Here is a 19261-nt window from a genome sequence, read left to right on the forward strand (position 1 = left end):
ATTAAGTCATATTATCTTACCGGATGAATATAGTAAAGACCAAGAATCTTACCTGGTAAGAACGAGACAAGGATCAAGAGTCTTACACGGTAAGTGAGGGCGACGACTCTTATCACGGTAAGCGCTTACTGGGTAAATTGTTGCATATGATACTGTTTTAGTGGACTAAAATCTTACCCGATAAGTAAATGACAGTGTTAAATTTTACCGGTAAGCGCTTACCGGGTAAATGTTTGGTAAACGGCCCCTTATATTTTGCTTCATATTACCCAACTGTCGTGGGATACGTGATTTACCTCTCTTATATTTTGCTTCATATTACCCAACTGTCGTTAAAATTTTATATGGTTTTTTCCTACTTGAGATTAATTATTACCGTTTTGTGGGATTAGAATGATCGCTTGCTTACTCGACCATTTTCGAGTAATTTGATCAAAAAAAGTCCGGTTTGGTCGGTTTTTTGGTTATTCGGTTCGATAACTGGTTAAACCGAATAAGAATTCATAACTTCCGTTCAATAAATTTCCCAAATCCACTAGCCGTTACTTCTAAATATATAATTGAATCATACATTTATACTCAACGTCTGACTTGTATCAAGTAAAAATAATGACCTACCAAAAACCGATATCTAGCAATTGAAATGCGATGGATTACATCAGTTAAAAAACATAACACAAAACAAAATCAACCATCAAGAAAAAAACGTCATATAACAATAAAATACGTTAAAATAATAACAGTATAATGTTTATTTGGCTTTAATTTTTAAAAAAATGAAATATATAAAATATAAGTAGAATATGTTATCCGAGGGTTGGGTTCACGTGAGGCCAGCCTGTTTTCGTGAGACTACTTTTGTATACTTGAAACTTCATAGCAAAATGTTGTAAAGATAAAAAAAAAGCCAAACTTTCACAGCAAAATGTTGTAAAGATTAAAAAAAAAGCCAAACTTTCATAGCAAAAACCTGTGAATGTTACCTTCAAAGCATTTTGTTATGAAATTTCAAATGTAAAAAAATGGTATTACGAATTTCGCGAAAACAAACTGGTCTCAAATGATCCCTACGTCTGTTATTCGATTTAACCAAATTAAATAAAAGTCAACGAAAAATCGAAATGATTAAAGGTATTTTAAACGTGTTTGAAGTATATGAGATTGTGAGGTTACTACTCTTTGTGGTGGTATGAACGTATATACCCATTGAAACAATTTTGATTTTTTATTATTATTATTATTATTATTATTATTATTATTATTATTATTATTATTATTATAGTAAATTATAATTTTGGTTTATAAATGGGTTGTTTGTTTACTTCTTAATGATTTCATTAAAATATAACATTTGAATCGTTAAAAGGTGAATCTTGTTTGATAAAAAAAAATCTGTCTCTTAATAATTCTAAAATCTCCTGATGTATCTTGGGCCCCCCTTAACCATTCAACGTCTTAATTTCATTGTAAACAATTATATTTCATTTTGCATTGTATCATGAAAGCATCTTAATCATTCTGACCACTTAATCATTTTGCACCAAATCATTCAACAACTACCAAACAACCCCGAAGTTTAACAAAATATTTGAAGTGGGACCTGAACTTTGATTAATCTAGAAATTATAATATGTATTTTTTAAATTTATATATTAATTGATATATTGTTTTTTAAATTTATATATTAATTTAAATATGTATTTTTTAAATTTATATATTAATTGATATATTGTTTTTTAAATTATATATATTATATTTCCTTAATTTATTATTGTTTTTTAAATTTATATATTAATTGATATATTGTTTGTTAATTTATATAATATATGTATATATATAATAATAGTATAAACAATATATAAATGTGGTATATGAATTTAAAAAATATAATATGTAGTTTAAGGAATAATATATAAATTATATATTTATATTTTTTAAAGATATTTTAAAAAATAGGTAAAAAAAATTAAACCGCTCCTCACTCTAACGGAGATGTTAATGAAGTTAGTGACCAGGGACCGTTTTTAGAACAAAATGAGAATCATAAGGATGTCTTCTAAACTTTTCAAAGTTCAGGTCCCACTTTCAAATATTTCACAAAACCTAAGGGACCAAAATTACAGTTTACTTTTATTTAAATTAAATATATATTCTAAAACAATTGTTCTGAACCCGATACTGAATTCTCATATTCGATTCGGTAAATGTCACTCAATCCTTATCAAACAGACGGAAAGGCCCTTCCCTTTGGGTCAGGTTGACGCCTGCCCATTGCCGGAAGGTCAACGAAGTTTGGAGGTTCCATTTTTTTCTTAATGGGAGTTCCAGTATTCGGTCTCAATAATCCGTGAATTTCGGGTTTCGGTATTCGGTACCATGATTACACCGAAAACACGGTACTGGACCAGGAAACTCAAGGGGCATTTTGACTATTCCAATTCCATCTCTATCTTCTAACTGATCATCTATTCCTAAATGAATTCATACCTTTTACATTTGAATTCAAAAAACCGCACATAACAGAAAACCCGTCTCCCCCCAGAGGTAAATTATTATTTACGTTTTACGTTATCATTGTTTATGTTTTACAATATTATTCTTTATTGAATCTTGTATTTTTGTTAGATATTTTGGCAATACAAATTTACACCGTAGTATCTGAGTCGACGCTTTGCATGAGCGGTCGTGTACTATACCAATATAGAACAAATTTGTCACCTTTCATGGTTGAGACTGTGGTTTGCACCCAAGATTGGGTGAGAAAGTCGAGAAAACCAATTTGTAGATGACCGTGATGATGTATTAAAGGACAACGACATTGCAAAAGGTAATGTCTATTATGGGGCCGTTTACTAAACACTTACTTGGTAAAGTGCTTAGTACTTAACGCATAAATTTTCTCATCGGATGAACATGAGAAAGACCAGGAATCTTACCAGGTAAGAGTGATGAAAATGATGAAGAGTCTTATCCAGTAAGGGAGGATGACGACTCTTACCCAGGTAAGCACTTATAGTGTTGACTTCTATTGGTAAGCACTTACCAGGTAAACATTTGGGTAAAAAAACCCCTATGTTAGTATTAACTTATGTGTTTGTTGATTGGTTTTTTTAAGAATATAATATTTATATACGACAAATAAAACAAATAAACTCACACACTCTCCTTACATTTGGTGAGATTTGAACCCTTGACCTCATAGGAGGCCAATGACTCACATACCGCTAGACCAAAGACCATTTGGTTGTTTCTTGATTGTTGTTAATATTAAGCATTATCTTTCTTTCTTGGTTTTTTTTTGCAATACGGAGATTTGAAGAGGCGATAAACGACCAAAAAAGGAAAAAAAGAAAAAAAGTACCGAAGATTGTTGAACTTTTAAGATTGGTTTTTGATACATTGAACATCTTCCATTCTTGAACTTCTGCGATTTGGTTTTGATTGTTTCTTCATTAACTTCAAAATTTTCAGTCCTAGGTGGTACTGACACCGAATTTCCTGCCCTGATACCGAAACCAAACTAGTACCTAATCGGTACATTCGGCTTGGTATTCGGTCCTCACTTTGTGTCCTAAAAAATTTCGGTATCGTTTTGATCCCTAGTAGCTTCTTAGAAAAAAAAACAAGTCAAGAGTTCAGTATTAAATCATAATTAAATATATCTGTATAATTTAACTGATAAAATTATAAGTTTATTAAAGTCGTCAAAAACGAAACATCCTAACCACAATGGTGGTGTCAGATTGGTTTGAACTTGGACTCCAAATGTCAAAAGTGCGTGGAGGTCCCAGGTTCGAATCTAAGTAAGGAATAAAAATTCCCTTGTCGCTACAAATGTTCAAATGCGGTGACTCCAGACTACCCGCTAAACGGATAATCGTCTTGAAATTAATCGGTTCGCATAGCGGGTTGGATATCCAGGTTAATAAAACAAAATAAAATAAAAATGAAACATCCCTTCAATGAGAAAAAAGAAGTGGAAGGATTCAATGTATGATTTGGATGATTCTGAAGTGATTGAATGATAGGGTGGTGGAATATTAATCCGTCAAGAAGAAAATGATGATAAAAATGCATAAAAGATGATAAATAATTGAGGTGTTATTAGTGTAAAATGATAATTTATTACCTTTTTTTTTAGTGATAATGGCACCTTTTTTAATGTCAGAATCAGGCCATTCAATCATTGAGAATGTAAAAAACATGTATTAATGTTGATGTGTGTGAAGAAGAAATTCATGGATAAGGGTGCATTAAGCAATGCATAGGGGTGCATTTAGCCCACCTTTTTTTTATATGAAATGGTTCAAATAGTATCACCAATTAAAATAGCAGTGCATTAAATGCATTTCTGTATATTGTTAAATGTATTTATATTTACTAAGAATATGAATGCATTTATAAAGTATTTGACAAAAACTTTTAAAAATCATTTTTTATACATGAAGTACTGTTTATAGTTGTTCATATAATTACTCATTATTTTTGTAAGATTTGACAATAATTCTCTTTATAGTTTGAATATTAGTGTTTTTTAATTTGATTTTATAATTTTTATTTTATTGTTATTTTAATTATTTATAGTTTGACTATGCTCAGGGTTGTAAACGAACCGAACAAACACGAACATAGGCTTGTTCATGTTCGTTCGTTTAACTTAACCGAACGAACACGAACGGTAAACGAACGAAAATCTTTGTGTTCGTGTTCGTTCGTTTAGAAATCAGTTGTGTTCGTGTTCATTTATGTTTGTTCATTAACATGCCAAACAAACATAAACGAACGAGCTAAACGAACGTGAACGAACAGGGCTAAACGAACATAAACAAACAGCCTTAAGCGAACAGGGCTAAACGAACATAAACGAACATCATTACTTGTCATTCAATTAACTATTACGCAACAATTACCTGGAGACTAGGGTTTTTGAGGGAAAGTGAAAAGGTAAAAATTTCAAATAAGACAAAATGATGATAAATTTTAAATCTAAATAAATTCTAAAAAAATTAAAACTTAAATAAATATTATTTGAATTCAAACTAATTAAATAAAAAATTATATATTAAATTTAATATATAAACGGACATAAACGAACATAAACGAACGAATATAAACGAACATAAACGAACGTAAATAAACGAACGTTCACGAATATAAATGAACGAACGAGACTTTTGTTCATGTTCATGTTCGTTCGTTTAATTAAACGAACAAAAAAATATGTTCATATTCGTTTATTTATTAAATAAATGAACATAAACAAACTTCCCGTCGAGTGGTTCACGAACGGCTCGCTGAACGTTCAGTTCGTTTACAGCCCTAACTATGCTATAATAATCTCACATTAACCAAACTTAATTTTCAATATTTACTCGCATATTTCAACTCCCAACCAAAAAGATATGCGAATTTATCTTGATTTCCTTTGTTTTTTCAAACTTGAGATTTTTTAACGTTATTTTTGTATGAATTTAATATTTTTTTCAAACTTTTGGTCCCTATAGTTTGTTAAAAGACCGGTTAACCCTTCATAACGGTTGCTAACTAAAGTTGTTAAGTATATGGACACGAGTGTAATGAAAATGAAAAGTCATGGATGATTAGCGTAGATAGTTTGTTTTAAGAACCAAATTCGAAATTCGAGCAAACCACATGGACCATCAGTGTAATTCACTCTAAAAAAGTTATATGATTTTAGACATATAAGGTCAGGTTCAGGAAAAAACTATAAAAAATAAAACAAAATGAGGAACACCTTTGAGTTATCTTTCGCTGTATTGTACAAGTACCATTCTAATTAATATATTTAAATAATCAGTTGGATTTACTTTTAATGCTAAGAGACATAATATTGGAAATTTTTGTGGTGGACTGCTGTTGGCCACGTGTCTGATGGAGACATTTTTTTTTTAATTTTTAAAGAAATTTGGTTCTGACATAAAAACAAATAGTATGATTGATTTAGATTTCAGATTTCAAACGTAAAAAAAAAAAATATGACTGATTCAGATTTCAGACTTCAGCACCAACTCTTAAAAATTAGAAGTGAAATCAGACTTCAGACTTCAACATCTTTTAAGAAACAAAGGTTACCTTATATTATTGATTTAAATAATAATTATTATTTTTGACTATCAATTATTTAAACGTTTATTCAATAAGAAGCGTTTATTGGTGGGGTCCACTTTTTCATTTGTCTTATAAGGTAAAATTTTTAATCCATTAAAACAGTATTATATACAACAATTTACCAGATAAACGTTAACATGATAAAAATAACCACACTCATTAAACACAAATTTAAAAAATAACCCATCCCGACTCGCATCGGTTGTGCTGATACAGGTTGGGTTGGTCGGTCTGTGAGATTTGAAATCTATAACTGGAACATTTCTGATTATAATAACGAACAGATCTTCTCCATTTATATTGATAGCATAAGATACTTGCATGACCTTAACTGACCCATTGTTTCAAGAGCACATTTACATTTAGGGCTGTAAACGAACCGAACGAACCCGAACGGAGGCTTGTTCATGTTCGTACGTTTAACTTAACCGAACAAACGAACGAATACGAACGCTAAACGAACGAAAATCTTTGTGTTCGTGTTCGTTCGTTTAAAAATCAGGTGTGTTCGTGTTCGTTTATGTTCGTTCGTTAACATGCTAAATGAACGAACATAAACGAACGGGCTAAACGAACATAAATGAACAGGTTAAACGAACATAAATAAATATTATTTGAATTCAAAGTAAATAAATAAAAATATATATATTAAATTTAATATATAAACGAACATAAACGAACGAATATAAACGAACGTAAACGAATATAAACGAACGGTAAATGAACGAACGTTCATGAACGGTAAATGAACGAACGAGACTTTTGTTCATGTTCGTTCGTTTAACTAAACGAACAAAAAAAATTGTTCATGTTCGTTCATTTATTAAATAAACGAACATAAACGAAATTCCCGCCGAACGGTTCACGAACGGTTCCTTGAGCGTTCGGTTCGTTTACAGCCCTATTCACATTCACTAGCTTCTTGATTATCAAATAATAAAATAGCTGAAATCACACTTTTGGTACTTGAGAACAGGGACGAACCCAATTATGTAACATATGTGGCACATGTCACCGTATTATTTCTCCGTCGAAGGGTAAAAAATTTAGGTTCGTGAAWGGTGTAACCGTATTAATTTGTTGTGTGTCACCATATGTATTTTGAAACTACAATGAGAACAAATTTTATTTGGTAGAGTTGGTTTGCAAGACTTTTATTCCACCCCAGACCCAAGTTTGAATCATGTTATTGTCATTTTCTTAGTCAAATGGTGCCATCGTTTGAAAAAAAAAATCGTATATTTGTTTCTTATAGTCAAACGGTGACATTTTTCCCTATATTTTTTTCTTATGGTCAAATGGTGCTACCATTTGAAAAAAAATTCTGGGTCCGTCCCTATTTAAGAAGTGGAAACAGTCAATTGCAAAGACATATAACATATAAGAGGAGTATCAGATTAATCAAATTAGATTGAGTCTAAATAAACCAAACGTAATTCAATCCTTTTATCTGTTATTTAAAAAATTTTACAACTTAATTAGACATCAGATATCTGATTTAATGTAAATGCATTGTAGGTTTCAATTTGGTTTTCTCTTACCCATGGGACCCACCAATTCAATGTTGTTTGGAATCTTATTAGAAAATTCAAACCTAAGTTGACGTGTTAACTTTTTGCTTTTGTTTTGTAATTCACAAGATTTCGAAGCTCCAACAAATTCAATAGATTTTATTTTTTATTTTGATTGATTAAAATTTTAAATTATTTTTTAATAAATAAACCAATAAGTTATTTATTTTATATGATTAAGTTCTTAAATAGTATCTATACTATATTATAAATTATTTGACAAAAACTCTTAAAAACCATTTTTTTATACATGAAGTACTGCTTATTTATGCATATTACTTAAAAATTTAAAATTACAAATAAATTGTGCGTAAGTACAACTTATTAAGATTTATGTTTGAATTCGTGTAACTAAATGTAGATAAATATAACTAAATACAAGATAAACTTCTCACTTTAAATATAAAATTTCAAATATAATTAGGATAATTATTGAGTTATAACAAAATAATTAGTTATTATTTATATAAAAAATTATATTATTAAACTAAAAATAGATTTCATTATTAAATTTAAATTAAATCATAATAAAATTTTGAATTAAAGAAATTACACAGAAAAAATAAGAACTTTTTAATTTTTATGATATTTTCATATATGTATTTTATTAAAAAAAACATTAGTGCTTGTTCAAAACCACATAAAACCTTATTATAACATCGGCAGAGACCAAAACATTAAGATCGAGATATGTCTTGCTGCATTGCACGAGTACCATTCTAGTTTTCTTAAATAGATTAACCATTGAACTTTTTAAAATTTAGTTACCTACGTCGTTTTAACTAAAAAAAAGCTACATGTAACAGACTAAAACAATTATAAAGTAAAAACTTAAATCAGTTTTACCGTCTTCAAACCTTACACGAAACCACCACAATTTATCCTTTTACCAATCTATGAACCAGTCCAAGAGGATTACCAATCAAACCCGTCGCACACAGTATATTATCGCTTCCCTTCGTTGTCCCATTCTGATCTCTAACCAGCCATTGTCGTCGTTTTCCTCCATCATCGATCTTTCTCTTTTTTATCCTTTCGATTCTCCCTGTTTTACAATATTTTAATCGAGTACATATAGACAGATAAAAAAACACTAATAAAAAGTGGGATATAAATGGCAGTGGTCCAATCACAGTGATAGAGAGTGGACGACGAGAGGGAGCGATAATGGTAGGTACAAGCGGTATTTATGACATAGGATATGGAAATTGTAAAACTGATTTAAGTTTTTTTTTTACTTTAAAACTTCGTAGCCGGTTACTAGTAGTTTTTTTTATTAAAAAGATACACGTAACAAATTTCTAAATGGTCAATTATTAATTTATTAAAAAGAATTCAGAGACTTAATCATTCAAAATAAGAAAGTTTAATAGGTTATTCATTTAAAAAAGTTGTTTAGGGACTTAACCAATCAAAATGGGAAAGTTTGTTGGGTTTTTGAATTTTTCCCTTTTACAAACGCCAATTTTTTGTCACATCACTTTCAACTTACCAAATTTAGAATTCATATAAAAGTCCACAATAATAGTTCTTATAAGAACTCTCTATAATGATGGATGTTTGGTTTTATAAGACATTTTTTTTTGAAGTATATATAATATTTATATACGGCAAATGCAACAAATAAACTCACACATCCTCCTCACCTATGATGAGGTTTGAACCCCTGACCTTCTAGAAGGCCAAGGGCTACGATACCGCTAGGCCAAAGGCCCGTTGGTAACACTATTTTTTCTTACTATGGGTAAACGGGAAACCTGACTCTACGAACCCGAGGAAAGGCTGCACATCTGTAGTAGAGACGTTAAAAAATCCTCCAATTAAAATGGTTATTAAAAATAAAATAATATACTTAAGATATCTATAGTATATTATAAAGCATTTGACAAAAACTCTTAAAAAACATTTTTTATGCATAAAGTACTGCTTATTAATGCATGTTACTTAAAACTCAAGATTACAAGTACATTGTGCGTAAATACAACTTATTAAAGCTTCATATATGAATTCGTGTAACTAACTGCAGATAAACATAATCAAATACATGATAAACATCTTATTTTAAATATAAAAAATCTAAAATATAATTAGAATAATCATTGAGTTCTAATAGAATACTTAACTATATATCTTTATAGAATGTTATATTATTAAACAAAAAATAAAATATTTCATTATTAAACTTAAATTAAATTATAATAAAAAAATAAATTAAAGAAATTACATAAAAATGGGAACTTTTAAATAGTTGATTTGATAATAACATCGATACATTTTTTTTCAAATTTTTATGATATCTTCAATTTTATATTTTATTCAAAAATAAAATCATTATTGTTTTCTTAAAACACATAAAATCGTATTATAACATTGATAGAGACAAATAATAAAATTGAACATTATAATCGAGATGTATCTCGTTGCATTGTGCGGGTACCCTTCTAATTTAGTTTAATACGGAAATACATTAAGATTTATAAACCATCTTCAACTGTTATGTTATAATAATTCTAAAATAAAATATCAAAAATCAAAATCTGTAAAACAAGTTATGCATAACTACAACAACTCCTCTATTATTGTAGTATTTATTATATTATTAAAATATTTTATAAATTCATTATCCCGGTACACTTTTAAAAAACAAACGGAAAACTGTAATATACTCAACTTCATCAATGAAAACAATTAAAATAATATATGTCTCTCCCCAGTATTATGTTTTACAGATTTCTATCTTATTTCTTTATTTTTCTCAGTATTTTATTACAACGTTTGGAACAAAAATGACTAGAAAATCTTTATTTTACGATAATTATTAAGATATTATAATATTGACAGATACATACAATAAATAAATAAATAATACTGATAATTAATAAAGCAAAAACGATAAATTTATTGCAAAAATCTTGAAATTTTTCTTGAAATTAATTTATTTAAATAGTAAATTTTTCAATTTTTGTGGAGTAAGGTTTGACATTTACAACAATATTTAAATCAATAAATACGTAAATTATGAATGGCATCAAGAGTGTGAAGCAAAGTTGACATTTCAATAGGGATGTTTATCGATTGAAATCAAATAAACGTAAGTGGAGCCAATTTAATCCAAACGTTTAATGTTATTATATCCGATCTGATTCAAAATAAATGGATAAGATCAGTTCCGTGATTTTCATTAGGGATACACATGTGCTGGATTGGTTGGGTTGAAGACATTTGAATAACCCAACTCAATGTTTACGGTTTGAAAAATCTCAACTCAACTCAACCTAAGAAAAACTACAACCCAAACCGTGCGGGCTGGTTGGGTTGACGCTTTCTTATATCATTTTATAATCTAGCTAAGTGTTTTTGTTTAAACGAAGTAAAATCAAAATGATATAAGACGAACAAACTCAAAAAAGAAAGTTGAAAGTTCATGTAAATAAGAAAGTAAAATTACGATTGATATTGTAATATAATTTTGAATATAACTAATTATGGATTGGTCTAATGTCTAATGTATATGTATATATATATTTATATGTTAATCAATGACTTAAAAATCATATAAAATCTATTGTATATAAGTGCATCGAGTTCATTGGGTTGGGTTGGGTTCAAAAAATTCTAACTCAATTTCGACCAGATAGATACGGGTTGACCTAATTTTGTATCAACTATGTGTCGGGTTAGCTCAGGTTGAGTTTTTTTGGGTTGAGTTGGGTTGGTCGGTATTTTAAGCACCCTAATTTCCACCCATTATATATTATTACTGGATATCTATTGTACTAGATTGGATCCATCCAATTTTCCAACTAATTAATCCAACGTTTCAACCCTTTAACCCATAAACAAGTACCCAGTTTTTTATTTTTATTTTTTAAGTTAAGATCAGATACAATATCTACTTCAGTTAATTCAAGTTCAGTGTCTTTATGATTTGAAATAAAATCAAAGCATCTAAAATATCGTTTGCCAGAAAAGATAATAATTACGAACTTATTTAAAACCGTTTCTCATCTCTTCTCTCTCCATACAATTTCCATATTTGTCATTTCACTCACGTTGTCTCACAGTCGTTATCGGAACTGTATTATCGTTGATTTTCGTCAAACACGTACAGTAAAGGGTTATGATTGAGATGGTCGATTGAATTTCTTATGACCATTTTGATTTTATTTTTTTAGTTTAGCAGTTGTTTGATGGTTACTGAATGGTTTGGTGTAGAATGATTATGAAGCTCTCATGATACAGTGCAAAATGAAATATAATTGTTCGATAATTGTTTACAATGGAATTAAGGCGTTGAATGGTTAAGGGAGACTCAAGATACAAAATCATTCAGAGAGTTTTACAACCATTAAGAGACAAACTTTTTTTTGTCAAACAAGATTTATCTCTTAACGATTTAGATATTACATCTTAATGAAACTATTAAGAGGTAAACAAACAACCCCTTAATCTAACTTCTAGATAAAAAATCTTGAAGAATTTAATAAGAAAAATTCAACTGAAATATACGTATTCAAATATTTCATTTTTCAACAGTCTAAATTGGTTTTATATTCGTAAGATTCAAATCTAGTTTTCAGATTTCAACACCACAAATTAAAATAACACTTTTATATCAGTGAACACTTGATTTACAAAATATCGTAGCTAATTTCTAGATGATGTAAAAGATAAACGATACTGTTACAAATTATTTTAAATTAGCTAAAACGCCCATCAAGTCGTTCGATGTGTTTTAAGCCTAATTCCACCATTCCAAGAGATTTTTGAAGTTTTTTTGGATTATTTCGAGGGATTTTTTAAGGTTTTCTTATCGATTTCAAAGAACTTTTCAGTTTTTTGGTTGATTTCAAGATACTTTCTTTAGTTGGTGGGGACCCTAACAAGAAATTACGGAGGAGAACCATGGTAGAATGCAAAAAAGACAATTTTTAACCTTAAAAAAATTCATTTTTTTATTTTTTAATGGGGGCCCTTCCCCCCACCTTTTACATGCTAAATCCCCCCCTATATATATATATATATATATATATATATATATATATATATATATATATATTATATAATTATCTTTTGAAAATTCTAAAACCTTAAGTTGGTCATATTTTTTTTCCCTAATTTCTAAGCATGCTATCAATTTATCAATTCTATAAATCGATTGAATACATCGTCAAAATCAATTTGGTATATATATGTTTTGCATTATAACTAAATCCGAACCCGACCGACCTCAACCATCTGCTTTCCTCCAGGACAGAAGTGAAACGGGTAGGCGAAGTGATGTGAGAAAAGAACCTCTTGGTGGAGTCCAGGCCGAAACCCGACCAACCCAACCAACCTGAAATCCAAAATCCAAAAATTGGGACTTGATTTCCATATCCGAAATCCAATCGGATTTTGATTTTTCCGTCCGACCCGCCTGATACACACCCCTAACGTTGACCCTTTTATGGTTTGTTGGACTTTTTGTATAAATAAAATATATGAGGCTAAATTTAAAAAAAAAATGATGTTCAAAGTGACTATATATGTTAATAACTCCCATTGGAAATGCAAGTACATATAAGCAATACCAAATCGAGCCAAACGAAATCGGTTCGATAAATCTTATTTAAAAGTAGGGTTTTAGGGTAAAATGTACGTAACCTGATCTTTATCTTAAACAGTTGAACAGTCGTTTTCTTAAGATCCCGACGTGTGCAAATGTGTAAGCAAGCATGAGTAAGGAATACGGGCTATCATATAATGTACATAAAGTGAGAAAAATAAGCAAAAAAAGGTAAGACAAAAACACAAACAAAGTAATTAATGTGAAAACAGATCTCTAGCACAAACTGCTAGGTATTTGGTTGATATTGAGTTACTATTATTTGAACCTAACCCAACCCAATGAACCCGATACCCTTTTATTTCTTGGATTTAATATGATCGTTGAATTTTTATTAATATATACATTAGATAATTACACTATCATGTATGCTATTTATTTACATATATTTTCAATCTATTAATATCTCTTTATAACTCATTCGTATATATGTTCAGTAAATGTGAACATATATATGTAAATTGAGAAAATTAACTGAATGTGATATACGTAAGAAGTATGGATAAGTTGTAACAAATGGTTGATGATGAAAATAAAATTATGAGTAGAAAAATAACATATTCAAGGTTATAAGAATATTTCATTGTACCAAAATATCAACCCGACCAACCCGTACGTTTTGGGTTGTATTGCACTTTGGTTTGGGTTGAGTTGGGTTAAGATTTTTCAAACCGCAAGCATTGGATTGGATTTTTCAAATGTCTTCAACCCGATCAACCCAACCCATGAACACCCCTAGCTAACCCTCTATCCCACCCGGCCTTTCCTCCTCCCCATCCCTCAACCGTTCCATTGTGTTGTTAAACCAGTAAAAATAAATTTTTATTATTCTAATGCGTTCTTGGAATTTTCTTCTGTTACTAATAAACACAGTGTACAAACACGTCGGGTTCCAAATATTATTCAAATTCATAAGCACCCCATGTTCTGTTAAAAGATTGCATTATTGTTTTTAAAACAAAGTAATTATTTTATACATTAACTATCTGTAAAGTTCAAAATGGATAAAAACAACAATAACAGGTCAATTCAATGTGACCCGACCGAACCTGACATGCACTACAGACTTTCTTGTTTTGATCTTCATACGTCTTAATCTGTTAATCCAACCCATCTGACACTTTTATATTTTGACTTGTTTGACCCACATATTTTTCGGACCATTGTTAGGGCAAACACATACCTTTAATCATGAATATAGCTTTTACAGATGTCCAAATTCATGCACTTAAAAAGACCCAAAAAACCAGATCGAAAAAATATCTGTATCCACTTAAATTCGATTCTATTTTGATATGATATACAAAAACTTTTATGATAAGTAGCATCAAACTTTTAATTTTGTCTTAAAATAGAATATATTGGAGTAATTAATGATGCAACATTTAATTTTAGTTATAGTTTTATTAATTTTATTTACTTATGATAGTATATTGTATATACTAGAAGGGTATTCGCACAATACAACGAGATAAATTTTCATTTTAATGTTTAGTTTTTATTCTTTGTCTCTATTGATATAATACGATTTTATGTGATTTTGAGAAAATGATAATGTTTTTATTTTTGAATGAAATATAAATTTGCAAGGATATTAGTATCAAATTAACTATTTAATAATTCTCGTTTTTTTGGTGTAACTTATTTAATTCAAATTTTTATTGTAATTTAATTTAGATTTAATAACAAAGTAACTTTTATTTTTGGTTTAACAATATAATTTTTTATAAAGATTATTAAATATTTTGTTAGAACTGAATGATTATCTTAATTATATTTTAGATTTTCTATATTTAAAATATATGTTTATTCTGTATTTGATTATGTTTATCTCTATTTAGTTATACGAATTTAAAAATAAAGCTTTTATAAGTTGTACTTACACAAAATTACTTGTAATCTTGAATTCCAAGTTATATGCATCAATAAACAGTAATTCATGTATAAAAAATGGTTTTTAAGAGTTTGTGTCAAATGCTTTATAATATAGTATAGATTAATAATATAAGCTGATAAAAATTTATCGACTTAGGGGTCATTTACCAAGCACTTACTACCGGTAAAATTCAACATTATCATTTACTTACCGGTAAGATCTTAATCCACCAAAACGATATCGTATGCAACAATTTACCCGGTAAGCGTTAACCGTGGTAAAATTCGTCGTCCTCACTTACCGGGTAAGACTCGATTTTTGACTTCGCTCTTACCGAGTAAGACTCGATTTTTTACTTCGCTCTTACCGAGTAAGATTCTTGGTCTTTGCCATATTCATCCGATAAAGTAATTTGACTTAGTAAGCACTTACTCTGGTAAGTGTTTGGTAAACGAGCCCTAAAACCAATATAGTATATTAGAACCCACAAATTTTACCCAATCATAAATCAAAAGTGTGACGGTTTTTAGCTGTTTTGGAGTTTCGATTATGATCGATAATTATTGAGATTTGATGTATCGTTTTGATTATATGAAACAAAGAATTAAAAAATGAACATGTATCGTACCGTTTTGACTTTGTTGTTAATTAATGTACAATGATTTCTGCTGAAAACTGACCTGCTACCTAAATAAATTATATTGAATATTATTTTTGAGAACGCGTATTCTTCGAAACGATTTTTAATAAATTATTTTTTATTTTAGATTTTGAAGTTTTATGTTCATATTATTCATCCATTCCTACTATTTTTTGTCTATAAATATTTTGTTTTAAGGGGTGTTTGGGATTGCTTATAAAAACAACTTATTGACTTATTCCGGTGGGACACCGGTAATAAACACTTTTGAGTGTTTGAATAAACAACTTATACCAGTGCCAAACCGGTAACTTTTATATGTGAGTTTGTGTAATTAATATATTGACTGTTTTAATCGATTCACATATGAACATGTGTGATTTACATATGAATTTGTGTGATTCACATATGAGTTAATTAACTGATTCATATATGAACCTGTATGATTCATATATGAATCAGTTAAATATTTCACATGTGAACTAATTAATATGTTCACATATTAACCCGTTTGCCACTTATTTGTAAAAGTTACAAAACAAGTCTCTAACTTCGCATACCCATGTTAGAAATTATCTGATATTTTATAGTCAAAACCGTAAATGTTGATCAGATAAAAACTAAGATCACTTTTTATTTCTCAAATATTTACCACTTTTAAAAAAAACTAAATATAATATATTTGTTGAAAATATTTTATATTCAAAAAAAAATATCATCAAATTACTTGTTTTCAAATAATTGGATTAAATAACCAAATATTAAATATGAAAAATAATTGGATTATTTTAACACCTTAATTTAATAAATAACCAATTATTGAGTCAATGCTCCCCCTTTTAATAAGGAATTGGGACTTGAAGGTGACCTTGGTTTATATGGGTTTTTAAATAAATTAAAACATTATTGTATTTTTAATTATATATTTTAATAATATATAATCATTTTAATAATCATTTTAAACAAAATAATCCTTCACTTTTTATAATATATATACTTTTAGGACATTTTCAAAGAGTTTTACATTATTTAATGTACGACAAATTACATTAAAAAAATAATATATTTTAACGTGATTCCTATTTTAGTTAATGTATTTTTAAAACTTTAATTATAATACTTAAAGTTTTAATCATTTAAGTATCTGAATAACCGATTGAAGCATTAATTTGTTATCAAGCTAATGTGGTATCCAACTCAGTATTATTTGCTGACATGGTTAGTGACATAGATTTTTTTAATCTAAAATTAGTCTTCAATCGGTTCTCAGGTACTTAAATGTTTAAAATTTTACATCTTTGTATATACACATATCTTTGTTATCTCATTTTTACAATATAATGAAAGAAACTTCGGGTAAAACTGTGCACCAAAACAAATTGGAAGTCCCTGTTTACAAACATACAGTCATGTTTGGCTCGTAAAAGTGTATGGGGTTGTTTGCCGGTTACTGCATGGTTTGTTGCTGAATGATTAAATTGTCAGAATGATTAAGAGACTTTTATAATATAATGCAAAATGAAATATAATTGTTTGATAATTGTTTATAATAAAATTAGAACACTGAATGGTATACAAAACCATTAAGAGGATTTTAGAATTTGTTAAAAGACAGATTTATTTTTACCAAACAAAATTTACTTTTTGAGGATTCAGATGTTACTTTTTAATGAAACTATTAAAAAATAAACAAACAAGCTCATGTGTTTAAAAATTAATAAGCTCGAACTCGGTTACCTTGTTAAAAACCAGATGCTTTATGACATTATTTAATTATTTACAAAACTTAATTACATTATAAAAAGTTAAGACGCAATAATCAGATGGAAGGTTCTGGAAATCTCGTAATTATGTTCGATAGAAAAAACCAACACTAGATTGGAGCGTTAGATCACTTCACGACGCTATCCATAATTACACCGATCAAAAAAAAAAAAAAAACCTAAAACCGTTTCTCCGGCGACTCACTTATCAAAAACTCTTACACGGCACCTCCGACAGCCCGGAAAACACCCGCGAGTGGCAGAACGGACAACAAGTCTGTTTCCGGTGAAGCAATTTCCCGACACAATCGGAGTGGAACACGTGACCGCATCGACTGAGCTGGCAAACGACATCGTCGTTATCGTAATCGCCGGAGCAGATGAAACACATCCGATCGACAGATCTGTGACGCCGGTTGTTGAGATCGTCGAATCGAATAATTGGAAGATCCACGAGACACACATCTTCTTCGTGGAATCGAGGATTAACGCCGCCGTATCCAAGCAAGTAGGAGATGGAATCGTTGAGGAGATTGAGCAGGTCGGATCTGATTCGGAAGATGGGGAAGAGGAGGCAGATGAAGAAGATGATGGTGATCACCATTTTTGAAGCGTGAAGGTTTTGAAATGTGGATGAAGTTTAGTGGGAAATAAATGGGTTTAAATATAGGGTAGGCATTTGGTGGTGTGGGCCCACCATGGTGACGTGTCTGATAGTGAAATTGTAGGCTCGACCTTTTCACATAACAATTTTTAACACGTCTACAACGTTATTAAATCTGGGGTTGTTTGTTTATCTTTTAATAAAATTATTAGTTATGTACCCGTGCAATACGGTGGGAGCCATGAATTTTAACGATTTTGAAGTTTCACTGGTTTTATAAGACAAGATTTAATGATAGGTTACACTTGGTCTTTACATATTAATACAATTTGAATAAATAAGAGTTATGGTTCCAATTACAGACTATCGATGAAAAAAATTGTATGACAGTTTAAAATCTAATATATTTAAAATCCAATATATTTAAAATCCAACATATTTAAACGACTTCACAAATGTGTTCGATTTACACCAAGAGCAAAGAACCAAAAAAAACTTGAGTTTTAAGATAAACACTCAAAACCAATAAAGAAAAACTACAAATTTGACAGATCATAAGTCATGAAAAGACAAAAAAGATGGGTTTTATAATGAAATTTCAACTGTTTACCCTCTTTCTTGTCCAGAAGCTCAGATTAAGGTTGAATTAATACATGTATATATATTTCAAAAAAACCCAAGAACATATTAATTCAAAACATATTATACAGTGCAATTTGGACAGCCTAATCCCAAAATGTATAACATATATATAAATAAATAACTATAAAAGTATAAATCGTAAACATTAAAAATATTTTTTCACAGTATATATAATATATAATAATATAATAAAGTCAAAAACTATTCAATATTGGACTCATTTCGAAGGTATTGACGAGACGATTATAATGGTGTAACTTGTTAAAGTAAAAATGTATTTTTTAAACATGTTTATTTGATATACGATTATGTATGTTAATTTAATAAAAGTTTAAAATGAAAAATTTAAAAGTAAATGATGTAAAGTAATTAATTAACTAATTATAGGGATATAAAATGTAAATTTAAAATTATAATTTTTTTAAAAA

The sequence above is a fragment of the Cynara cardunculus genome (assembly GCF_001531365.2).
Source record: "Cynara cardunculus var. scolymus isolate 2C chromosome LG 3, CcrdV1, whole genome shotgun sequence".
Lineage (NCBI taxonomy): Eukaryota > Viridiplantae > Streptophyta > Magnoliopsida > Asterales > Asteraceae > Cynara > Cynara cardunculus.